The sequence below is a fragment of the Ambystoma mexicanum genome, chromosome 2q (genome assembly GCF_040938575.1).
Source record: "Ambystoma mexicanum isolate Mex_15411 chromosome 2q, UKY_AmexF1_1, whole genome shotgun sequence".
In the NCBI taxonomy this organism is placed as follows: Eukaryota; Metazoa; Chordata; class Amphibia; order Caudata; family Ambystomatidae; genus Ambystoma; species Ambystoma mexicanum.
In genome coordinates, this window is record NC_090924.1 from 818,531,848 (window position 1) to 818,556,948 (window position 25,101).

The 25,101-nt window shown below is 45.8% G+C and overlaps 1 protein-coding gene across 2 annotated transcripts in view; it reads right to left on the reverse strand.

Moving 5' to 3' along the window:
• The window catches only part of LOC138569762 (cAMP-responsive element modulator-like), a 693,142-nt gene that overhangs the window by 667,449 nt on the left and 592 nt on the right, over positions 1-25,101 (reverse strand). The window lies entirely within an intron of this gene.

Consider the following 25,101-nt stretch of genomic DNA (forward strand, 5'->3'; position numbering starts at 1 on the left):
ACTGGCCAGCACCGAAATCGGTGAAGGAAGTGCAATCCTTCCTGGGCTTCGCTAACTTCTATCAACGATTTATCCGAAATTTCTCGGAATTGGTGACCCCCGTTACCTCCTTGCTAAAAAAAGGACGTTCTTATGTATGGAACGAAGCCGCAGAACTAAGCTTTCAACAATTGAAAGAGGCTTTCACGTCTGCTCCGGTGCTAAAGCATCCCGATCTAGCTCAGCCCTTCGTGGTCGAGACAGATGCCTCCAGCTACGCCATCGGTGCAGTTCTTTCGCAACGCGAGGTGCAGACGGGAATGCTCCATCCTGTTGCCTACTATTCTCGCAAGTTACTCCCTGCCGAAGCTAATTATACCATAGCTGATCCGGAATTGCTAGCAGTAAAGGCGGCCTTTGAGGAATGGAGACATTACCTCATGGGGGCTCATCATACCGTGACTGTGATTACCGATCATCGGAACCTACAGTTCATTAAAACAGCTAAGACACTTAGTCCACGCCAACTACGTTGGGCATTATTCTTCGCTGATTATGATTTTCTGATTACTTATCGGCCTGGAGCTGACAACAAAAAAGCGGATATCTTGTCGCGATACCCTGATTCGGATGATAAGGAACGTATGGAACATCGGCCTATTGTGCCTCCTCCGCGAATTATCGGGATGGTCGGTCGGCCTAACATATTTGAAGATGTGCAAACAGCCATGACTACACAAGAGTTACAAGACTGGTGTGGGAAGGGTTCACATCATTCTCTGGTGAATGGGCTACCCTACTATGCAAAAGCATTGTATCTGCCCACAGAAGAGCTCAGAAGGGAGGTTATGCAATGGTGCCATGATGCCACTACCGCAGGTCATCCAGGTGTAGCCAAAACCCAGCGGAATGTTACTCGGCATTTTTGGTGGCCTACACTGCTACGGGATGTGCGCAAATAAGTGACAGAATGCAACGTTTGTGGAAGACAAAAGTCCAGCCATCAAAAACCGGCGGGATTACTACAGCCCTTGCCAACTCCCCCCACCCCATGGCACACTGTTACCATGGATTTAATTGTGGACTTGCCACCTGTCCAAAAATACACTTCCATTTTGGTAGTGGTTGATTCACTCTCAAAAATGGGTCATTTTATTCCATGTAAAGGGGTACCCACAGCTGGGGAATTGGCGGAGCTATTCTTACAAAACATAGTGCGACTGCATGGACTTCCAACACGAGTAATCACTAATCGTGGTCCACAGTTCACCTCCCGTTTCTGGCGCGCCTTTTGCCAGTTAACCGGTATGGAAGTAAGTTTGTCCTCGGGATACCACCCAGAAACCGATGGACAAACCGAGAGAGTGAACCAGGGCTTGGAACAGTACTTACGCTGCTACACTGCAGACACTGAAACCTCGTGGGTTCAGTATGTATGGTTGGCAGAAATTGCGTACAACAATACACTCCATAGTTCCACAAAGCATACTCCGTTCTTCGGGGTTTATGGTTTCCACCCTAGAGTTTTGCCCACAGTTCCCAGCCCATCCCTAGAGGATATACCCGCACTTAGGGGGCATCATGTTTACGCACAACAAATCTGGACTAGTATACAAGAAAATTTAGAAGCTGCAAAACAAACATACAAACATTATGCCGATTCAAAGAGAAGACAAAGCCCTCCATATAAACAAGGGTACCGCGTTTGGCTATCCACACGCAATATTAAAATGTCCGGCCCACGAAAGTTGCAACCACGATATTTGGGTCCCTTCACCATCTCAGCGGTAATTAATCCGGTGGCAGTAAAGCTGGCCTTGCCAAAACAAATGAAGATCCACCCCACCTTTCACGTATCCCTGTTGAAACCTGCACCCTCCACTGTCCCTACCAAGAAACCACCTCCAATATTAGTCTAGGGACATCCTGAATATGAGGTTAGAGCAATTCTGAATTCTCAGCATCGAAAGAATGGTTTGTACTACTTTATTGATTGGGTGGGATATGGCCCGGAGGACCGGTCTTGGGAGCCGGCCTGCAATGTACATGCGCCCAGGTTGATTAGAGCGTTTCATCGAGATTATCCAGGAAAACCCAAACCCAAAGCCTTCTGTGCGGAGGGGAGTACTGTCAAGGTGCAGGCCTTGGGATTGTGTAAAGGGGAGTCTGGAGTGAGTTGTGGACGTGGTCCACACATAGACAAATACAAAAAACTCCAGCGCAAACGGGTATTGCCTTATCGAAGGCTTCTGTGCCCTCTTTGCAGGAACAAAGGCCTACAAACTTCAACTCCCAGCAGGCTCTGGGCCAGAAACTACAAAACCCCACCCACGTTGGGTGGAGCACATCCGCGCATGCGCGCGCCCACGTTAGCACGAGGCTTGTGCTTGAACTCCCGAATGAAGAGGACGTGTTCATTGCAGCTCCGAGGAAGGGGACACACGCAAGGGGCCACACCCCAGCCAGCCATCACCCGGGCCCCTCACACGCCTGAGATAAGTACAGCAAGCGCAGGGGAGCAGCTACAGCACACGCTGGGAAAAACGCGCTTGAGTAACAAAGCCGCGTTCAGGGGCGAACAGTAAGGATTCCCTCACGCGAAGCGGGGCACACGCAAGGGGGCATCGCCCAGACTCATCAGTCCCCTTGTTCGGCAAAAGATAAGTCCAGCATAGAACCAAAGCTAAGACTCACGCAAGACTCGCACCGAAGCGCAGCGATCCCGCGAGCAGTGCATGTTATTTGCATGCATAATTAACCATGTGCACTAGCTAAGGGAACCGCAATTGGGAGCACAGCGGCGTGGCTTGTACAGAAGTCGCACTGCGCCACGTGCGGCTAGCGGCACGTTTTGTTATCTAATCTACGTGTGAATATTAACATGTGGATCAGCAAGAATTGCGGGGCCACGTGCGGCCTAACCGCATATTTGGGTGAACCCACTCACGGGGGCAAACGAGTTAGAACGTGGGGGTGCATGAAGGAATGTCGTTTACCCACTGATGCAACTGTTGTGTGTGTGAGGAAACACTCACAAGGTAGTAATTCATAACTCTCTTTGCAGCATTTATCTGCTCCGGAGACCGGACCTGAGAGTGCGCAGGCAGGAGGCCAGCACTCAAAAACAGAGATAAGTCCTTTTGCTCTACTTGCCTCATTGATGACAGTTTGTAATGTGGGCATGTAAGGTGTTTGCAGGTTAGGTATGCATGTTTAATTGTTGGTTTGTATTTACCCTATCACCCCCAGTCCTGTCCACCTTCCCTCTCCTAAACCTTGTTCCGGTTATCCTGAAAACCAGTTCCTGTCCAACCATTGATTCCCTAACCCTCTTTCCCCGCCGGGGTCTCGGAGGTCTGTGTAAGCTGTGACTTGCAGGCACTCGGACCGCGGAGGGGGTGGTTGGTTCGTGCCACTCCTGCGCTTGACGGTTGGAGCCTGACAATATGAGAACTCTGCCATGGGAAGGAGTCCAAGCCAGTCGCTCTGTTCTTGGTTGCAAAAACATCTGATGTATTGTTCCAGTGTGGCATTCAAACATTCTGTCTGTCCATTACTTTCTGGATGGAAACCAGATGAAAGCGCACGTTGGATCTTCAGTTGCTTGCAAATATTTGTCCAGAACTTGGAGGTAAACTGTGTTCCTCTATCTGATACTATAGTATTCCCCATCCTTCTATTCATTTTCCCCCTTTTAATCTTCCTATTTCCACCCATGCTCGTAATCTAGGCATTTACTTTGACTCTTCCCTCTCCTTTACCCATCATATCTCCCTTACTTCTCGCGCGTGTTTCTACCACCTCTTCAATATCCGTAAAGTCCGCTCTTTTCTGCAGATCTCTTTTTATTCTCTATCTCCCCACCACCTTGTGCCTCTTCTCGTTCCCGCTAATTTCAGCTCCTTGCCCCCCTACACTGGAACTCCCTACCTCTTTCTATCCGCTCCATCCCCACCTATTCCAACTTCCGCTCCTCCTTGAAATCACTCCTTCTTCACTCCCCTCCCTGACACCTTTTCCCCTTTCACCTTCTCTCTCCCCCTCTAATACCCTGTCATAGTTCTCTTTATCTTCCCCCATTTCTCCTAAGTTCTCCTCTCTTCCTACTACTCACTTTACTCCCTACTCTTTCTCCCTCTTCCTTCCTTCCCAACCCGCTCCTCTCTTCTTGATCCTCATATGCAAATTGTTCTACATACTGTTTTTTCAGGTTTGATTCATGTATATTATTATTGCTTCTACTGTTGATGTTCAATGTATTCTTGTTGTTAAACTGTAAAGCGCCTTGGATTAAGGCGCTATATAAAAATAATAAATACAAATAGTGTGCGGTAGACCACGTAGTCGCACTATGGGCCTCATTACGAGGTTGGAGGTAGCCATGGTGCTATTAGCACCATGGTTACCCCCTTACCGCATACCGGGTCCGGGTTCCCTGAATGGGGACTTACTGGGTCATTCCACCATTGGGGGACCCGGTATTTCCCCATTCAGGGAACCCATCCCCATTCTCATTCGAGCCCCCATAGGGCTCAATGGCAATGGGGAGGGAGCTAATAACGGGCCCGTTAATAACCGACAATATTGGGAACAGAACTGTACTGCATTGAGCTCCCAATCAATGCTTGGGTTGTGCTTCCTAAGCCACGGAATACCCAATATAACTGGGAAGTGAGCAGCACGTATCAATCGAAGGTTAGATACTCTTGGTGTGATGCCATCTTGACTCCTAGTTCTTGGGTCTCTTGAACAATGGGTCCTGAGGTTAACAGTGTGCCATCTACCCCTTCTACAGGAATGGGTCTCGCCTTGGGCCGTCTTGGGATCTGAAGGTGCTTGGCCCACTCGTCATCCACAAAATTACCTGCTGCTCCGCAGTCAAGCACAGCCAGACATTCCACTGGGACTCCTCCTTCCCACTCTAGAAACACCTTGAAAACCATGAGATGGCATGACGTGTCTGGAGCGTTGGGTTGCGTAGCATCACAGGGATTGGTTATAGATACTCCTTCCTTGTCGCTGCTCAGGGTCGGGGTTTGTCATTTACCTGCCGCCTGGGGGGAACTTTAGGGCAATTACGTAGAAGATGTGTGTCTGAGCCACAGTACATGCAAAGACCAACGTCTTTACGCCTCTTTCATTCTGTGCCAGTAAGCAAACCTTTTGCTGTTCCAATCTGCATTGGTTAATCAGATCTTGGCTTTTCGGGTAGTGAGGGCAGGCTAGGGAGAAGTGGCACATTGAGCCTAGGTCTCCTTTTCTCCACCCTTCTTTCCATCAGTCGGAATTCAATCTGTAATGACAAAGCCACTAGATCCTGAAAAGACATAGGTCGGGCTACTCTAGCCAATTCGTCTTTTATCTCCTCTTGTAAACTCCTCCAAAACATTTATTGTGCCGTATCTGGTCAGCCTGCTTCTGTGGCTACCTTCTGGAAACACGATACGTACATCTGCAAATCTGGCGTTCCTTGTCTGATGTCGAGGAGGTTTTCATTAGTTGAATATAATACTTCTAGTCTCTCGAACCTGTTCCAGAATTGTTGAACAAAGTTACCGTAATCATTAAGGGATGGATCCGTGTTGGTTACTAGTGGGGTCACCCATGCCAAAGCATTGCCCACTAAATTAGAGATGAGGAATCCTACCTTGGCACGGTCAGATTCGTATGCTTTAGGACAAAAGGTGAAGTAAATAACACACACACGTCCAGGAATTCCTTCAACTTCTGTGGATTGCCATTGTAATTGCCACATGGCAAAGATAAGAGAGGCAGATCACCTCTGTGTTCATCCATCTGATGAACTTGCTGCCTGAGGGCTGTGTTGTCAGCTCTCAAGGTCTGGACCTCTACTGTGAGTCGTTGAATGGTGTTCACAAGTTCTTGGTATTGTTCTAAACTTGCCATATTTTCAGGGCGTTGCAAACTCTCACGTTCAACAGGTTTGGTGACAAGCTCAATACCCCTCTCACTAGCCCACTCCTCACCTGAGGTCTCTGAAAGGTCTTCCCTGGATTCTTCAAATGAAATGTCCCTTCTTCTCTCTCTCCAGGCTCTGACAGTGTTCTTCTTTCCTTTCTTTTCTTTCGGCTTGACGAGATAAGGTCAGGCTCCCCCGGAGGCCACCTTGCCTAGTAAGCAGTCTGCCCGGCAGCGGGGACTCCGTGGAGCCCACCCCAGACCAGGGAAAAGCAGATGCTGAAAAACCCTGGTGATGACACTTGCATAGGTTGAGACTGAAGACGGTCTTTGATAGATTCCAAATGACTTGCCTAGGTGAGGACTGATGTGACTCCGGTGGGTAATCCTTGAGTGTTATTAACCTCCGGAACATGCACTACGAGATCCAGCATGCACCAGGAAGAAGTTGGTTCTTGGTATGGAAGCGGTAACAGCTGGGATACGGAGTATGACCTCAGAACATGAAAGCAGAACACACTACGAGAAGTATGCTCACCAAGAGGGAAGCCTGTTCCACACAATCAAGCAGAATCAATGAAGTATCCACGCAGGAAGCAGAGAGGACAGGAAGCAAGGAGTCTTGGCATGAGACGCGGAAAGGACAGCAAGCAGGTAGGGTTCCACGCGAGACGCGGAAAGGACAGGATGCAAGGTGGAAGCGGGAAAGTGGGAAAAAACATGCACAAAAGACAGCAATGAGGACTGCACGGAACATAACACTGTTCAGCACAACAGCGTCGATCAACACGCTAGAAGGTTGCAGCGCGCCGAACTGGAATACAGGTAGAAGGAAATAGCAATCGGCGGCAGCCATGTTGGTAAACTAGATCGCTACCTCCTGTAACGTGAAAGACATGATGGAACTGTTAGAACGCCCTCCAACGATCCCATACACTCCAGGATCGGATCGTGACGGTGCAAAGCATCAAGATTCGGCTGCTCGACTCAGGGATACCTTGGTCGCATTGGCAAGTTACCCCCAAAAGGAACACATTTTACGCAAAGCCAGAAAAGGCACACAGATCACACTCAACGGGAACAATATTCAATTGTATCAGAATCTCTCTCCACTTACACTGCAAAAAAGAAGAGATATGCGAGAAATTCTGCAATATTTGCACACACAAAAAACGCCATATAGATGGACCTTCCCATTTGGTCTTATATTTACTTAGGAGGGCAAACAGTACTATATCACAACCAAGGAGGACGGGGCCCGTATTCTACATCTCGACCTGGAAGATCAGGAGGCTCAAACCACTGTGATTGGGGCACATGTCCCTCAAGGCCAATAGCGGCATGGTTACCGCCGAACTCGTAATGAGGGCCATAGTCATTTTTACCACAGACCCAGTACACCCCATCTTGCATGGAGTACTGGAAAGGGCTAATCTGTACCCCTTTTCTATCTGTACCTCCCTGAGCATTGTTTCGCTGTTTTAACATCTAGACTTGGCTGGTGGCAGTGGTATCTACCCTAACTTTTCTACCGCGATTATATTAGATAAACATGGTACTGTTCTTGGCTATTATATTAGCCTCAAACATAAACCCACTTGACCAAATCATCTTTCTTTTGGCTCCAGTTGGGTTTATTCGCCATTTCTTTTTGTTAAAGTCCTTCTTGTGTTTTACTTTGCGCGGCAAACTAGGTTTGCCTTCTTTGTTCACCGTCTTTTGGTGGGCTTCTGCAGGGAAGCCCTCCTCTTGGCGCCCGGGTGTATAGGTAGACTGAATGTGGGGAAGGAGTGTAGTCACCCCCTCCACAGGTTATCCTAGTAAACCCAAGTCGCACTTTGCTATGATTGGCTGAGGTGGTTGTCCCGGCTGGACAACCCCCCTGCTGCCTGATTGACAGCCAGGCTGTGTGAATGGGGGTTTTGCGCATAAAAGGCAGGTCTCTTGGGCTAGAAGTCAGAGTCGCCTCTGGAACTACAAGGAACCGAAGAGAAGTGGAGACGACGACGGCTGCTGCAACTACCCCGTCCCGGTGAAGCCCTGCTGCAGTCCTGAGCTATCTTCCCTTCGACGACTAAGAGAAGATCCAGTCCAGAGTCTTCTTCACTTGAGCCTGGTGGGGATAACCAGCTCATCTTCTTCAGCCAGAGATCTCTGCCGTGGCCGAAATCGCTGCACACTGCTATAGTGGTCCGGATAGCCACCTGCTGATCCTCTCCTGTTTTTAAGGAGCACACCTTTGCGTTGTCGCTGCTGCCGGCTTCATCCCTGTGTGGTGCAGACCCCCTTCAGACGTCCTCCTTCACAATGAAGCTCCAGGAATCGTGGTCTGCGGGAAACCAACAGGAACAACTGCCAGGGCACCAGCTACATTGTTGGAATAAGGTACTGGGCCTCATTACGACCCAGGCGGTAAGTTACGGCCTGGGTCGTACCTTTACCACCATGGCGTAAACTACGTTTACGCCATGGTGGTTGGCGGACTTACCGCCCCATTCCGAGGTGAGTGGGGCGGTAAGTCCCCATTAACCCATTTACCCTTCCCCATTCCCATTTTTGCCCCATAGGGCATAATGGGAGTGGGGAAGGCGTTAATTACGCCACCGTAAATTACGGTGGCGTAATTAACAACAAGGTCCCTTAGCGCCATGGATTTTAACACCTGCTAAAAGCAGGTGTTAAAACCTCCATGGCGCTAAGGGACCTCGGAATCAGGCGGTAGGGGTCGGCGCTGTTTACGCCGCCGTAAACCCCTTACCGCCTGGGTCCTAATGAGGCCCACTGTGTTCTACTCGAGGAAACTGGGTGAATCCCTTTTCTTCATCCTCAAGGCTCGTCCTTGTCTTCCCTCCTTCTTATAACTTTTGCTTCCGAACATTGACAATATCCAAGTACTTTTTGGCTACACTGAATCGTGAACTGTCTAACGGTGTGATCTTCGGCACAGGTCTCCGGTGTCACCTAAACCTGGCTCCGCCCTTTGACTTTTGAACATCTGTTTCTGAGTGTTTCTCGATACTGTCTGCCTGACCTAAATATTGCCTGTGATTTTTGCCTCCGACTCCCTCTGAGTATCTTAGGTGCTAAGTGTGTTTTTGCCCCGGTAGCATTTCATGTCACGGATACGCGTTTATTTAGTAGACCGAACTGTCAAAAAGTGATCGCAACCATATCCGCGGTATCGTGTTTTGTTCATAACACCGGTTCCTTCAAACACAGGGTACTTACCTTGAGACTTACTGTACAAAGTGAATTGGTTAGTTGTAGTATATTTAACGTGTGGTTTTGTTTAAAGTTTAATAGAGGTGTTGTGTTTATAACTGATGGTTTAAAAAAAAATGTACTTATTTTTTTTACCTGAAACCTTGAGTCAGTGTTTGCTTGAGTCAAAGTAATTCTGGTCCCTTTGTGTAATCTCTGCTACTGCTCATATACTCTTGAGATAAGCCTGGCTGCTCTGCTACTGCTACCACTATAACTTAGTAGTACGAGCTTGTACCAAAGGTAAAACGTGTATTGCCACCTGTGGTCTTAATCAGGTGTAGCGGTTCCTAAGGGCACTGCACAAGATTCTGCCTAACAAACACTTAATATTAGGGGGCTTAATTCCCTTGTTAAGAGAAGGAAACTGGAACGGGTATTAAGCACATATCACCCTGCTCTCATTGCCCTGCAGAAAATGTATATTTAAGTATCAAGACCGTTATAAGTTGAAACTAAAGCAGTTTCCAATGCTTAGGCAGGCCAACGCTAAGGGCAAATACGTGGGTGTATTAATCGCTTTTAGGGCGGGCACACAGATCTCTATTTTGAAAACCCAGGCTGACAAATGGGGACGGTCACTCTTCCTTTTGGTACAGATGGCACCCTTGACTTTAGCATTAGCTTCCATTTATGCCCCAAAACTGGTCAGGAGGGCTTTTTGAAGACAGTACTAGCCAATTTGGAACAATTTGTGCTCAGGGTGAGGTGATTCTGATGGGGGATCTGAACATTTCATGGGACCCGGTACGAAAAAGAAGCTCTATCATCAGAACTGCTCGCCCCCGCCTTCTCTAACGGTCAGACAGAAATTTCACCAGTTGATGCTTAAAGATGTTTGGCCTACCCTGAAAGGGGAGGAAAGGGCAAACACTTATTATTCCCATGTTCACAAATCCTTCTCGTGGATTGATTATTTCTGGGCCTCAGTTAGACTGATAGGTAGAGTGATACAGATTGATACCCACCGAATTACCATTTCAGATCATGCCCCTCAGACGATTGACCTTGACCTCCCTAAATATATCCCCACACTTTGGAGCTGGAGATTCCTGAAAGAGATATTGTCAAACCGGGTCCTATGCGACGAAGTAGACAGCAAAATAACTGATTACTTTACATCCAATCTTGGAGGGGACACAAGTTTAGATATGGTTTGGGATGCATTTAAAGCGACTCTTAGGGGGGAACTTATTGCTATACAAGCGCAAAGGAGATAAACTCTTGATTTTTAAACTTTACAAGTTTTAATAGACGATATCAACACGCTTGGGTAAAGACTCTGGGGTGCATACCAACAGATGATGGATAGTCCCAACTATGGTCAGATATCCCAAAAATGACTAGGTCTATTTGGGAATTTTGGTTTAAATGAATGTTCCAATGGCATTAGACCTGGAACGTATACATAGAATGGCTCCATCAGTTTCAGCTTCTTCTTGGAAGGGTTATGGGGGGAAAGTGGACTGGTTGCACGTTTGGTGGTCATGTCCGAAGCTGTCTCAATTTTGGAGGAAGGTGCAGGGGAATATGAAGGGAATGTTTGCTTTTGAGACAGAGAGAGGCCTAGGGGAAACCCTGTTAGGTATGACTCAATAGGACTATCTACTATGGCCAAAGTGCATGGGGAAAGCTTTTTTTATACTTCAGTTGGCGGCCCTTTTGGTTTTGGCTCAGAACTAGAAATCTGCTGAGCCTCCACACATCAAAGACTGGTATCACAAACTATGGAATTTTGTAGTTTCGGAATGGGTCACCTATTTGATTCAAAGGGAACAAGGCAAGTTTTCATCGGAGTGGGTCTCAATTCTGAATTTTCTGCATGGGGACTATATGGAACAATGTTGCCCGCAGAATCTAAGAATACTGGATATTCTCTAAACTTAATAGAAGATTTGTCGTCCTGTGTACAGGGGAGGGAGGAATTTGGGGAAAGGGAAAGGGGGGCGAGGGGAAGTTCAAGGGGGGGATACATTTATTTTATTTTGTTTCTGTTTTGAAAATCTGAAAACCCAATAAATAAAAGAATTTAAAAAATCTAAATTAGTATCCGTAACAGCAGCAATCTTGGATTAATGACGTCACACAGGCCCTTTGGCACAAATATAGACAAAATATCTGGTAGTACATAATTGTATGCTTCATTATCAATGTTTCATTCAAAATCCCACGGACTAGGTAATTGTAACAGATGCCCCTCAACTATAATGAAATGTTCCGGCAGTCTAGTGGGCCTCTCTGAGAGTATATCAGAATTTTTCCAACCATAAAAGTAGAAAGATAATACAGCCAATAAAAGTAATCCTGTGCTTGAGTTATGAAAATTGGTCTACTATGACTCACCCACGCAGGATATTAGAAACTCAAATGATGTCATGTGATTCCTGAATAAAAGAAGGGTGATCAACTACGGATATTGTTCCACTACTAAAAGAAAATCAGATGCAATGGCCAATGGTAAAAAGGAAAAGAACAGAAAATGGTGATAAAAAAACAGAATCTGCATGACTTTACCTTAGCTTTTACTTTCTCTAACTTATACATTCAGTCACTGTCAAAATGTTACCTTGTCATCAGGTTGGTTTTAAAAATAATATGGAATTTTGTGAGCTTGAGAAAAAAGGAAGAACAAATAATACAGGATTCATAATCGTTGTGACCACATACCTCTGTTCTTGATATATAGACAGTAGTAAAAGATGAGACAATAGAATCTGGTGACCAAATAAAATGTGAAATCACCTATAATGGTATCCAGTGATAAAGTTGCCTGGAAAAAGATTGCTTGTGGTTGACATTTCCCCCAAATTTACACTCCGAAGAAAATCAAGCACTTTTCCCAAATACTTTAGGATGGGAGTTATAATAATAAATAATACACATTCTAGAATATGTATGGGAGGCCATTTAGTGGTGCAGGGCATAAAATCACCTACCTGGCAACTTTTTCCTAAGAGACATTTTAACATATAGCCCCTAGAATATACATAAGCTATATTTGAAGAGTAGAAGAGATCTGGGCTGAGGGAAAGGAAAGGAAACAATGGCCCTCATTACAAGTGTACCAGTCCGGAAACAACGGTGCCAGTAAGCCTACAGGCACTGTTGTTTCCGGACCGGCACACTATGGGTTTGCCTGCCGAAGCTGTTGTGCCCGACAGGGCAGACCTTGACAGACACAGCGGTCATGGTACTAATGGTGCCGGTGCTTCGGTGGTCACCATTCCCATTGAGTCCTATGTGACTCAAATGGAAATGTGGATTTACAATTACCGGCGCCTGACTTACCGGACCGCCGGGATTATAATGTCCCACTTTTTCAGGCAAGTCAGGTGCCAGTAAATGATTACGGGTCCGGTGGCTACCTGCCAGTTTTACAGGCATGGTTACCGCGGACTCATAAAGAGGGCCAATGGGCCACTACGAGAAGTATGCTCACCAGGAGGTAAGCCTGTTCCACACAACCAAGCAGAATCAATGAAGCATCCATGCAGGAAGCAAGGAGTCTTGGCGTGAGACACGGAAAGGACAGCAAGCAGGTAGGGTTCCGCGTGAGACGCGGAAAGGACAGGATGCAAGGTGGAAGCGGGAAAGTGGGAAAAAACATGCACAAAAGACAGCAATGAGGACTGCACGCAACAGAACACTGTTCAGCACAACAGTGTCGATCAACATGCCAGAAGGTTGCAGCGCGCCGAACTTGAATACAGGTAGAAGGAAATTGCAATCGGCGGCAGCCATGTTGGTAAACTAGATCGCTACCTCCTGTAACGTGGAAGACGTGATGGAACTGTTAGAACGCCCTCCAACGATCCCATACACTCCAGGGTCGGATTGTGACGGTGCAAAGCATCAAGATCCGGCTGCTCAACCCAGGGATACCTTGGTTGCATTGGCAAGTTACCCCCAAAAGGAACACATTTTACGCAAAGCCAGAAAAGGGACACAGATCACACTCAACAGGAACGATATTCAATTGTATCAGGATCTCTCCCCACTTACACTGCAAAAAAGAAGAGATATGCGAGAAATTCTGCAATATTTGCACACACAAAAAACGCCATATAGATGAACCTTCCCATTTGGTCTTATATTTACTTGGGAGGGCAAACAGAACCACATCACAAGCAAGGAGGACGGGGCACGTATTCTACATTCCAACCTGGAAGATCAGGAGGATCAAACCACTGTGATTGGGGCACATGTCCCTCGAGGCCTGAGACACTGGGAATGGACAACTGTTTGACACCCCAATCTAAAGTCCAAAAGGGTCCCTCTTTGGCAGAGAAACAACCCCCAGCACGCTGACGGATTAAGAAGGTGATAACTTATGTGGATGAAAAGACAAGGTGATATAAGGTACATTATCTCAGAATAGGAAAGAATTATGTAAGTGGAAGCTCATCTTGGAATCTTTAAAACACTTGTACAGTGGGTTTTAGGATACCCTGCATGTATCCCGGTTTAGGTGGTGGGCCATCTCTAAGGGCGTAGTCCAAAGAGAGTGTAGCAAAGATGGTCTACACCAGGGATAGGGGATTGTTGTTGGGGATGCGTTGGGTGGGGAGGGAACAAGTTGGGGGTTGATATGATATGATATTGTATTTGTATCGCGCTCGTACACAAGTGTTTCAGAGCGTGACAAGGCACGGGAGGGGTACAAGGGAGGACAAAACAATGATCTTACTAGGCCCAGTGACATTGACAAAGTGCAAGTGCGGGGAGATGGAAGGTGGAAAGTGCAGGGGAGAGGGGGTAGTGGAAGTGCTGAGCAAGAGATAAAAACAACAACTGGTATTGAAGCCACCCAGGTGGCAAGTGAAGTATTTGAGGTGCAGAAAGGGGGTGTCTGATAAGTGCGGGTAAGGGGGCTGTAGGGTTACAGATACAGATCCAAGTGCAAGGGTTGCCAGGAGGCAGTGCGGGTTTGTGGCTGGGTGGGCAAGAGACCTGGGCCCAAAATCAGAGGTTGGCCAGGCGCACGGTGCAGGAGCAACAGATCATCAAGGGAGAGGCAGAGCAAAGGCAGAAGCAAAGAGGAAGGTCTTCAGGTGCTTTTCGGAACTGGAGATGGTTCTTCTCAAGTTTCAGAGTGGCAGGGAGGCTGTTCCAGAGGGAGGCCCCAGCTGAGGAGAGCGATCTGCCCCCAACTCGTTTCTTGGAGAAACGACTGACCCTGAGGGAGTTGGAGGTGGAGGACCAAAAAGCTCGGGTGGGAAGATATTTATGGAGGGAGAGTTGAAGGTATTTAGGACCCATGGCCCAGAAAGCCTTGTGGACAAAGCAAAGGGTCTTGAATTTAATCCTTGCAGCCACTGTGAGCCAAAGAAGAGATTTGAGGGCTGGAGTGATACGATCGCAAAGTTTGAGGCCAAGGACAAGTCTTGCAGTCCTGTTCTGGATGAGTTGCAGAGGGTGGAGAGTAGAAGCAGGCAGATTTAGAAAGAGGCTATTGCAGTCCAGCCTGGTGAGGAAAGCTTGGGAGTACGGACTGTACATGGGATGGAAATCTGAGACCTATAATGTTGGGCTATAAGAAGTATCCCCTGGGCAGTGATTTAGATGTTGAACACTTAATATTAGGGGGATTAATTCCCTTGTTAAGAGAAGGAAACTGGAACGGGTATTAAGCACATATCACCCTGATCTCATTGCCCTGCAGAAAATGTATATTTAAGTATCAAGACCGTTGTAAGTTGAAACTAAAGCAGTTTCCAATGCTTAGGCAGGCCAACGCTAAGGACAAATCGGTGGGTGTATTCATCGCTTTTAGGGCGGGAATGCGGATCTCTATTTTGAAAACCCAGGCTGACAAAGGGGGACGGTCACTCTTCCTTTTGGTACAGATGGGACCCTTGACTTTAACATTAGCTTCCATGTATGCCCCAAAACTGGTCAGGAGGGCTTTTTGAAGACATTAAAAGTCAATTTGGAACAATTTGCTCAGGGTGAGGCGATTCTGATGGGGGATCTGAACATCTCATGGGACCCAGTACGAAATAGAAGCTCTATCATCAGAACTGCTCGTCCCCGCCTTCTCTAACGCTCAGACAGAAATGTGACCAGTTGATGCTTAAAGATGTTTGGCCTACCCTGAAAGGGGAAGAAAGGGCAAACACTTATTATTCCCATGTTCACAAATCCTTCTCGTGGATTGATTATTTCTGGGCCTCAGTTAGACTTATAGGTAGAGTGATACAGATTGATACCGACCCCATTACCATTTCAGATCATGCCCCTCAGACGATTGACCTTGACCTCCCTAAATATATCCCCACACTTTGGAGCTGGAGATTCCTGAAAGTGATATTGTCAGACCGGGTCCTATGTGACGAAGTAGACAACAAAATAACTGATTACTTTACATCCAATCTTGGAGGGGACGCAAGTTTAGATATGGTTTGGGATGCATTTAAAGCAACTCTTAGGGGGGAACTTATTGCTGTACAAGCGCATAGGGGGAAGCTAAGGCGTGAATTCTAAACAGTTTTGGAGGTGAAGGTAAAAGATCTTTTAAAACAAATGGAGGTAGACACATCATTAAAACTCCAAAGGCAATACCAGAGCACACGGGGCAGATTGGATTTAATATGCATCAACAAGTATTTGCATTGTATATAAAGCAAAGGGCATATATAAAGGCCATAAAGGCTAATAAAGCAGACAGAATGTTAGCCAGACAATTGAAACAGAAAATAGCAGCCCAAACAATACAGGGTAATATTATATCTATTTCAGGCCATTCCGATTAGGGGTCTAGACGCTTTCTTTCGTTTATTACATAAGACATTATCGAATTTTATATGGAACAACAAACCTACCCGAGTTGCACTGAAAATGTTAATGCTCCCCCGAAACAGGGGAGGAAAAGGACATCCTAATTTTAGAGAATACTTTCGAGCTGCACAGTTGTGAGTGATAAAGGAATGGTTCTGGGGGGGTTCCAATACGTGATGGTGTCATATGGAAAGAGCTATAGTGGGGCCCATAATGGGAGAGAAACTGTGGCTGCCTAGGATGGATAGGCCTCCGCACATACACCAAAGCCAGATTACCAGGCTAGTGGAGGAAAATTGGGACCAGGCTATTAAGCAACATCATATCACCTTGTTTCCCTCCCCCTTCACTCCTCTGTTCGCAAACCCACAATTTACTCCGGGACTGCCTGCTAACTCTTTCTCTGAATGGAAAACGGCTGGCTGTTCTAAGTTCCGAGACATGTTCTTGGGACAGGGCATCAAGTCCTTTGCTTTGTGTAAGGCGTAACATGCCCTCCAGGAGAGGCTGCATATGTTCAAGTTTGTCACTGGTTGATGGCTCCGTCTAATAAGTTAGCGGCTATAAGATCACTTACTCCATTTGAGCAGTTTCTGATTTCAAATACAGGAGATAAACACTTGATTTTTAAACTTTACAAGTTTTTAATAGCCGAACCCCCATCAAGTCCATCTACTTATCAACACGCTTGGGTAAAGACTCTGGGGTGCATACCAACAGATGACGGATAGTCCCAACTATGGTCAGATATCCCAAAAATGACTAGGTCTATATAGGGAATTTTGGTTTAAATGAATGTTCCAATGGCATTAGACCTGGAACGTATACATAGAATGGCTCCATCAGTTTCAGCTTCTTCTTGGAAGGGTTGTGGGGGGAAAGTGGACTTGTTGCACGCTTGGTGGTCATGTCCGAAGCTGTCTCAATTTTGGAGGAAGGTGCAGAGGAATATGAAGGGAATGTTTGCTTTTGAGACAGAGAGAGGCCTAGGAGAAACCCTGTTAGGTATGACTCAATAGGACTATCTACTATGGCCAAAGTGCAAGAGGAAAGCTTTTTTTATAGTTCAGTTGGTGGCCCTCTTGGTTTTGGCTCAGAACTGGAAATCTGCTGAGCCTCCACACATCAAAGACTGGTATCACAAACTATGCAATTTTGTAGCTTTGGAATGGGTCACCTATTTGATTCAAAGGGAACAAGGCAAGTTTTCATCGGAGTGGGCCTCAATTCTGAATTTTATGCATGGGGACTATATGGAACAATGTTGCCTGCAGAATCTAAGAATACTAGATATTCTCTGAACTTAATAGAAGATTTGTCGTCCTGTGTACAGGGGAGGGGAAAGGGAGGGTGAGGGGAAGTTCAAGGGGGGATAAATTGATTTTATTTTGTTTCTGTTTTGAAAATCTGAAAACCCAATAAATAAAAGAATTAAAAAAAATCTAAATTAGTATCCGTAACAGCAGCAATCTTGGATTAATGACATCACACAGGCCCTTTGGCACAAATATAGACAAAACATCTGGTAGTACATGGTTGTAGGCTTCATTATCAATGCATCCCCAGTAGGCATACCATACTTTCATTCAAAATCCCACGAACTAGGTAATTGTAACAGATGCCCCTCAACTATAATTAAATGTTCCGGCAGTCTAGTGGGCCTCTCTGAGAGTATATCAGAATGCTTCCAACCATAAAAGCAGAAAGATAATACAGCCAATAAAAGTAATCCTGTGCTTGAGTTATGAAAATTGGTCTACTATGACTCACCCACGCAGGATATTAGAAACTCAAATGATGTCATGTGATTCCTGAATAAAAGAAGGGTGATCAACTACGGATATTGTTCCACTACTAAAAGAAAATCAGATGCAATGGCCAATGGTAAAAAGGACCAGAATAGAAAATGGTGATAAAAACACAGAATCTGCATGACTTTACCTTAGCTTTTACTTTCTCTAACTTATACATTCAGTCACTGTCAAAATATTACCTTGTCATCAGGTTGGTTTTAAAAATAATATGGAATTTTGTGAGCTTGAGAAAAAAGGAAGAACAAATAATACAGGATTCATAATCGTTGTGACCACATACCTCTGTTCTTGATATATAGACAGTAGTAAAAGATGAGACAATAGAATCTGGTGACCGAATAAAATGTGAAATCACCTATAATGGTATCCAGTGATAAAGTTGCCTGGAAAAAGATTGCTTGTGGTTGACATTTCCCCCAAATTTACACTCCGAAGAAAATCAAGCACTTTTCCCAAATATTTTAGGATGGGAGTTATAATAATAAATAATACACATTCTAGAATATGTATGGGAGGCCATTTAGTGGTGCAGGGCATAAAATCACCTACCTGGAAACTTTTACCTAAGGGACATTTTAACATATAGCCCCTAGAATATACATAAGCTATTTTTGAAGAGTAGAAGGGATCTGGGCTGAGGGAAAGGAAAGGAAACAATGGCCCTCATTACAAGTGTATCAGTCCGGAAACAACGGTGCCAGTAAGCCTACGGGCACTGTTGTTTCCGGACCGGCACACTACGGGTTTGCCTGCCGAAGCTGTTGTGCCCGACAGGGCAGACCTTGACAGACACAGCGGTCATGGTACTAATGGTGCCGGTGCTTCGGTGGTCACCATTCCCATTGAGTCCTATGTGACTCAAATGGAAATGGGGATTTACAATTACCGGCGCCTGACTTACCGGACCGCCGGGATTGTAATGTCCCACTTTTTCAGGCAAGTCAGGTGCCAGTAAATGATTACGGGTCCGGTGGCTACCTGCCAGTTTTACCGGCATGGTTACCGCGGACTCATAAAGAGGGCCAATGGGCCACTACGAGAAGTATGCTCACCAGGAGGTAAGCCTGTTCCACACAACCAAGCAGAATCAATGAAGCATCCATGCAGGAAGCAAGGAGTCTTGGCGTGAGACACGGAAAGGACAGCAAGCAGGTAGGGTTCCGCGCGAGACGCGGAAAGGACAGGATGCAAGGTGGAAGCGGGAAAGTGGGAAAAAACATGCACAAAAGACAGCAATGAGGACTGCACGCAACAGAACACTGTTCAGCACAACAGTGTCGATCAACATGCCAGAAGGTTGCAGCGCGCCAAACTGGAATACAGGTAGAAGGAAATAGCAATCGGCGGCAGCCATGTTGGTAAACTAGATCGCTACCTCCTGTAACGTGAAAGACGTGATGGAACTGTTAGAACGCCCTCCAACGATCCCATACACTCCAGGGTCGGATTGTGACGGTGCAAAGCATCAAGATCCGGCTGCTCAACCCAGGGATACCTTGGTCGCATTGGCAAGTTACCCCCAAAAGGAACACATTTTACGCAAAGCCAGAAAAGGGACACAGATCACACTCAACAGGAACGATATTCAATTGTATCAGGATCTCTCCCCACTTACACTGCAAAAAAGAAGAGATATGCGAGAAATTCTGCAATATTTGCACACACAAAAAACGCCATATAGATGGACCTTCCCATTTGGTCTTATATTTACTTGGGAGGGCAAACAGAACCACATCACAACCAAGGATGACGGGGCACGTATTCTACATTCCAACCTGGAAGATCAGGAGGATCAAACCACTGTGATTGGGGCACATGTCCCTCGAGGCCTGAGACACTGGGAATGGACAACTGTTCGACACCCCAATCTAAAGTCCAAAAGGGTCCCTCTTTGGCAGAGAAACAACCCCCAGCACGCTGACGGATTAAGAAGGTGATAACTTATGTGGATGAAAAGACAAGGTGATATAAGGTACATTATCTCAGAATAGGAAAGAATTATGTAAGTGGAAGCTCATCTTGGAATCTTTAAAATACTTGTACAGTGGGTTTTAGGATACCCTGCATGTATCCCGGTTTAGGTGGTGGGCCATCTCTAAGGGCGTAGTCCAAAGAGAGTGTAGCAAAGATGGTCTACACCAGGGATAGGGGATTGTTGTTGGGGATGCGTTGGGTGGGGAGGGAACAAGTTGGGGGTTGATATGATATGATATTGTATTTGTATCATGCTCGTACACAAGTGTTTCAGAGCGTGACAAGGCACGGGAGGGGTACAAGGGAGGACAAAACAATGATCTTACTAGGCCCAGTGACATTGACAAAGTGCAAGTGCGGGGAGATGGAAGATGGAAAGTGCAGGGGAGAGGGGGTAGTGGAAGTGCTGAGCAAGAGATAAAAACAACAACTGGTATTGAAGCCACCCAGGTGGCAAGTGAAGTATTTGAGGTGCAGAAAGGGGGTGTCTGATAAGTGCGGGTAAGGGGGCTGTAGGGTTACAGATACAGATCCAAGTGCAAGGGTTGCCAGGAGGCAGTGCGGGTTTGTGGCTGGGTGGGCAAGAGACCTGGGCCCAAAATCAGAGGTTGGCCAGGCGCACGGTGCAGGAGCAACAGATCATCAAGGGAGAGGCAGAGCAAAGGCAGAAGCAAAGAGGAATGTCTTCAGGTGCTTTTCGGAACTGGAGATGGTTCTTCTCAAGTTTCAGAGTGGCAGGGAGGCTGTTCCAGAGGGAGGCCCCAGCTGAGGAGAGAGATCTGCCCCCAACTCGTTTCTTGGAGAAACGACTGACCCTGAGGGAGTTGGAGATGGAGGACCAAAAAGCTCGGGTGGGAAGATATTTATGGAGGGAGAGTTGAAGGTATTTAGGACCCATGCCCCAGAAAGCCTTGTGGACAAAGCAAAGGGTCTTGAATTTAACCCTTGCAGCCACTGTGAGCCAAAGAAGAGATTTGAGGGCTGGAGTGATACGATCCCAAAGTTTGAGGCCAAGGACAAGTCTTGCAGTCCTGTTCTGGATGAGTTGCAGAGGGTGGAGAGTAGAAGCAGGCAGATTTAGAAAGAGGCTATTGCAGTCCAGCCTGGTGAGGAAAACTTGGGAGTACGGACTGTACATGGGATGGAAATCTGAGACCTATAATGTTGGGCTATAAGAAGTATCCCCTGGGCAGTGATTTAGATGTTGAACACTTAATATTAGGGGAATTAATTCCCTTGTTAAGAGAAGGAAACTGGAACGGGTATTAAGCACATATCACCCTGATCTCATTGCCCTGCAGAAAATGTATATTTAAGTATCAAGACCGTTGTAAGTTGAAACTAAAGCAGTTTCCAATGCTTAGGCAGGCCAACGCTAAGGACAAATCGGTGGGTGTATTAATCGCTTTTAGGGCGGGCATGCGGATCTCTATTTTGAAAACCCAGGCTGACAAAGGGTCACTCTTCCTTTTGGTACAGATGGGATCCTTGACTTTAACATTAGCTTCCATGTATGCCCCAAAACTGGTCAGGAGGGCTTTTTGAAGACATTAAAAGCCAATTTGGAACAATTTGCTCAGGGTGAGGCGATTCTGATGGGGGATCTGAACATCTCATGGGACCCAGTACGAAATAGAAGCTCTATCATCAGAACTGCTCGTCCCCGCCTTCTCTAACGCTCAGACAGAAATGTGACCAGTTGATGCTTAAAGATGTTTGGCCTACCCTGAAAGGGGAAGAAAGGGCAAACACTTATTATTCCCATGTTCACAAATCCTTCTTGTGGATTGATTATTTCTGGGCCTCAGTTAGACTTATAGGTACAGTGATACAGATTGATACCGACCCCATTACCATTTCAGATCATGCCCCTCAGACGATTGACCTTGACCTCCCTAAATATATCCCCACACTTTGGAGCTGGAGATTCCTGAAAGTGATATTGTCAGACCGGGTCCTATGCGACGAAGTAGACAACAAAATAACTGATTACTTTACATCCAATCTTGGAGGGGACGCAAGTTTAGATATGGTTTGGGATGCATTTAAAGCAACTCTTAGGGGGGAACTTATTGCTATACAAGCGCATAGGGGGAAGCTAAGGCGTGAATTCTAAACAGTTTTGGAGGTGAAGGTAAAAGATCTTTTAAAACAAATGGAGGTAGACACATCATTAAAACTCCAAAGGCAATACCAGAGCACACGGGGCAGATTGGATTTAATATGCATCAACAAGTATTTGCATTGTATATAAAGCAAAGGGCATATATAAAGGCCATAAAGGCTAATAAAGCAGACAGAATGTTAGCCAGACAATTGAAACAGAAAATAGCAGCCCAAACAATACAGGGTAATATTATATCTATTTCAGGCCATTCCGATTAGGGGTCTAGACGCTTTCTTTCGTTTATTACATAAGACATTATCGAATTTTATATGGAACAACAAACCTACCCGAGTTGCACTGAAAACGTTAATGCTCCCCCGAAACAGGGGAGGAATAGGACATCCTAATTTTAGAGAATACTTTCGAGCTGCACAGTTGTGAGTGATAAAGGAATGGTTCTGGGAGGGTTCCAATACGTGATGGTGTCATATGGAAAGAGCTATAGTGGGGCCCATAATGGGAGAGAAACTGTGGCTGCCTAGGATGGATAGGCCTCCGCACATACACCAAAGCCAGATTACCAGGCTAGTGGAGGAAAATTGGGACCAGGCTATTAAGCAACATCATATCACCTTGTTTCCCTCCCCCTTCACTCCTCTGTTCGCAAACCCACAATTTACTCCGGGACTGCCTGCTAACTCTTTCTCTGAATGGAAAACGGCTGGCTGTTCTAAGTTCCGAGACATGTTCTTGGGACAGGGCATCAAGTCCTTTGCTTTGTGTAAGGAGGAACATGCCCTCCAGGAGAGGCTGCAGTTTAAATACGTTCAAGTTTGTCACTGGTTGATGGCTCCGTCTAATAAGTTAGCGGCTATAAGATCACTTACTCCATTTGAGCAGTTTCTGATTTCAAATACAGGAGATAAACACTTGATTTTTAAACTTTACAAGTTTTTAATAGCCAAACCCCCATCAAGTCCATCTACTTATCAACACGCTTGGGTAAAGACTCTGGGGTGCATACCAACAGATGACGGATAGTCCCAACTATGGTCAGATATCACAAAAATGACTAGGTTTATATAGGGAATTTTGGTTTAAATGAATGTTCCAATGGCATTAGACCTGGAACGTATACATAGAATGGCTCCATCAGTTTCAGCTTCTTCTTGGAAGGGTTGTGGGGGGAAAGTGGACTTGTTGCACGCTTGGTGGTCATGTCCGAAGCTGTCTCAATTTTGGAGGAAGGTGCAGAGGAATATGAAGGGAATGTTTGCTTTTGGGACAGAGAGAGGCCTAGGAGAAACCCTGTTAGGTATGACTCAATAGGACTATCTACTATGGCCAAAGTGCAAGAGGAAAGCTTTTTTTATACTTCAGTTGGTGGCCCTCTTGGTTTTGGCTGAGAACTGGAAATCTGCTGAGCCTCCACACATCAAAGACTGGTATCACAAACTATGCAATTTTGTAGCTTTGGAATGGGTCACCTATTTGATTCAAAGGGAACAAGGCAAGTTTTCATCGGAGTGGGCCTCAATTCTGAATTTTATGCATGGGGACTATATGGAACAATGTTGCCTGCAGAATCTAAGAATACTAGATATTCTCTGAACTTAATAGAAGATTTGTCGTCCTGTGTACAGGGTAGGGGAAAGGGAGGGCGAGGGGAAGTTCAAGGGGGGATAAATTGATTTTATTTTGTTTTTGTTTTGAAAATCTGAAAACCCAATAAATAAAAGAATTAAAAACATCTAAATTAGTATCCGTAACAGCAGCAATCTTGGATTAATGACGTCACACAGGCCCTTTGGCACAAATATAGACAAAACATCTGGTAGTACATGGTTGTAGGCTTCATTATCAATGCATCCCCAGTAGGCATACCATACTTTCATTCAAAATCCCACGAACTAGGTAATTGTAACAGATGCCCCTCAACTATAATTAAATGTTCCGGCAGTCTAGTGGGCCTCTCTGAGAGTATATCAGAATGCTTCCAACCATAAAAGCAGAAAGATAATACAGCCAATAAAAGTAATCCTGTGGTTGAGTTATGAAAATTGGTCTACTATGACTCACCCACGCAGGATATTAGAAACTCAAATGATGTCATGTGATTCCTGAATAAAAAAAGGGTGATCAACTACGGCTTTTGCTCCACTACTAAAAGAAAATCAGCTGCAATGGCCAATGGTAAAAAGGACCAGAACAGAAAATGGTGATAAAAACACAGAATCTGCATGACTTTACCTTAGCTTTTACTTTCTCTAACTTATGCATTCAGTCACTGTCAAAATGTTACCTTGTCATCAGGTTGGTTTTAAAAATAATATGGGATTTTGTGGGCTTGAGAAAAAAGGAAGAACAAATAATACAGGATACATTATCGTTGTGACCACATAGCTCTGTTCTTGATATATAGACAGTAGTAACAGATGAGACAATAGAATCTTTACAATTTTGGTGACCGAATAAAATGTGAAATCACCTACAATGGTATCCAGTGATAAAGTTGCCTGGATAAAGATTGCTTGTGGGTGACATTTCCCCCAAATTTACCCTCCGAAGAAAATCAAGCACTTTTCCCAAATATTTTAGGACAGAGTTATAATAATAAATAATACACATTCTAGAATATTTATGGGAGGCCATTTAGTGGTGCAGGGCATAAAATCACCTACCTGGCAACTTTTTCCTAGGGGACATTTTAACATATAGGCTCTAGAATATACATAGGCTATTTTTGAAGAGTAGAAGGGATCTGGGCTGAGGCAAAGGAAAGGAAATAATGGCCCTCATTACAAGTGTACCAGTCCGGAAACAACTGTTGTTTCCGGACCAGCACACTACGGGTTTGCCTGCCGAAGCTGTTGTGCCCGACAGGGCAGACCCTGACGGACACAGCGGCCATGGTACTAACGGTGCCGGTGCTTCGGTGGTCACCATTCCCATTGAGTCCTATTGGACTCAAACGGGAATGGGAATTTACAATTACTGGCGCCTGACTTACCGGACCGCCGGGGTTGTAATGTCCCAGTGTTTCAGGCAAGTCAGGTGCCAGTAAATCATTATGGGTCCAGCGGCTACCTGCCGGTTTTACCGGCACGGTTACCGCCGGACTTGTAAAGAGGGCCGATGGGCCTCATTACGAGTTCGACGGTAGGCTACCGACAAACTCGCTACCGGCACCAGCAAATGGGCCATTACCGGCCCATTATGAGCTGAATGGGCCGGTAATTGCCCATTTGCGGGTGCTGGTGTGGGCAGGCT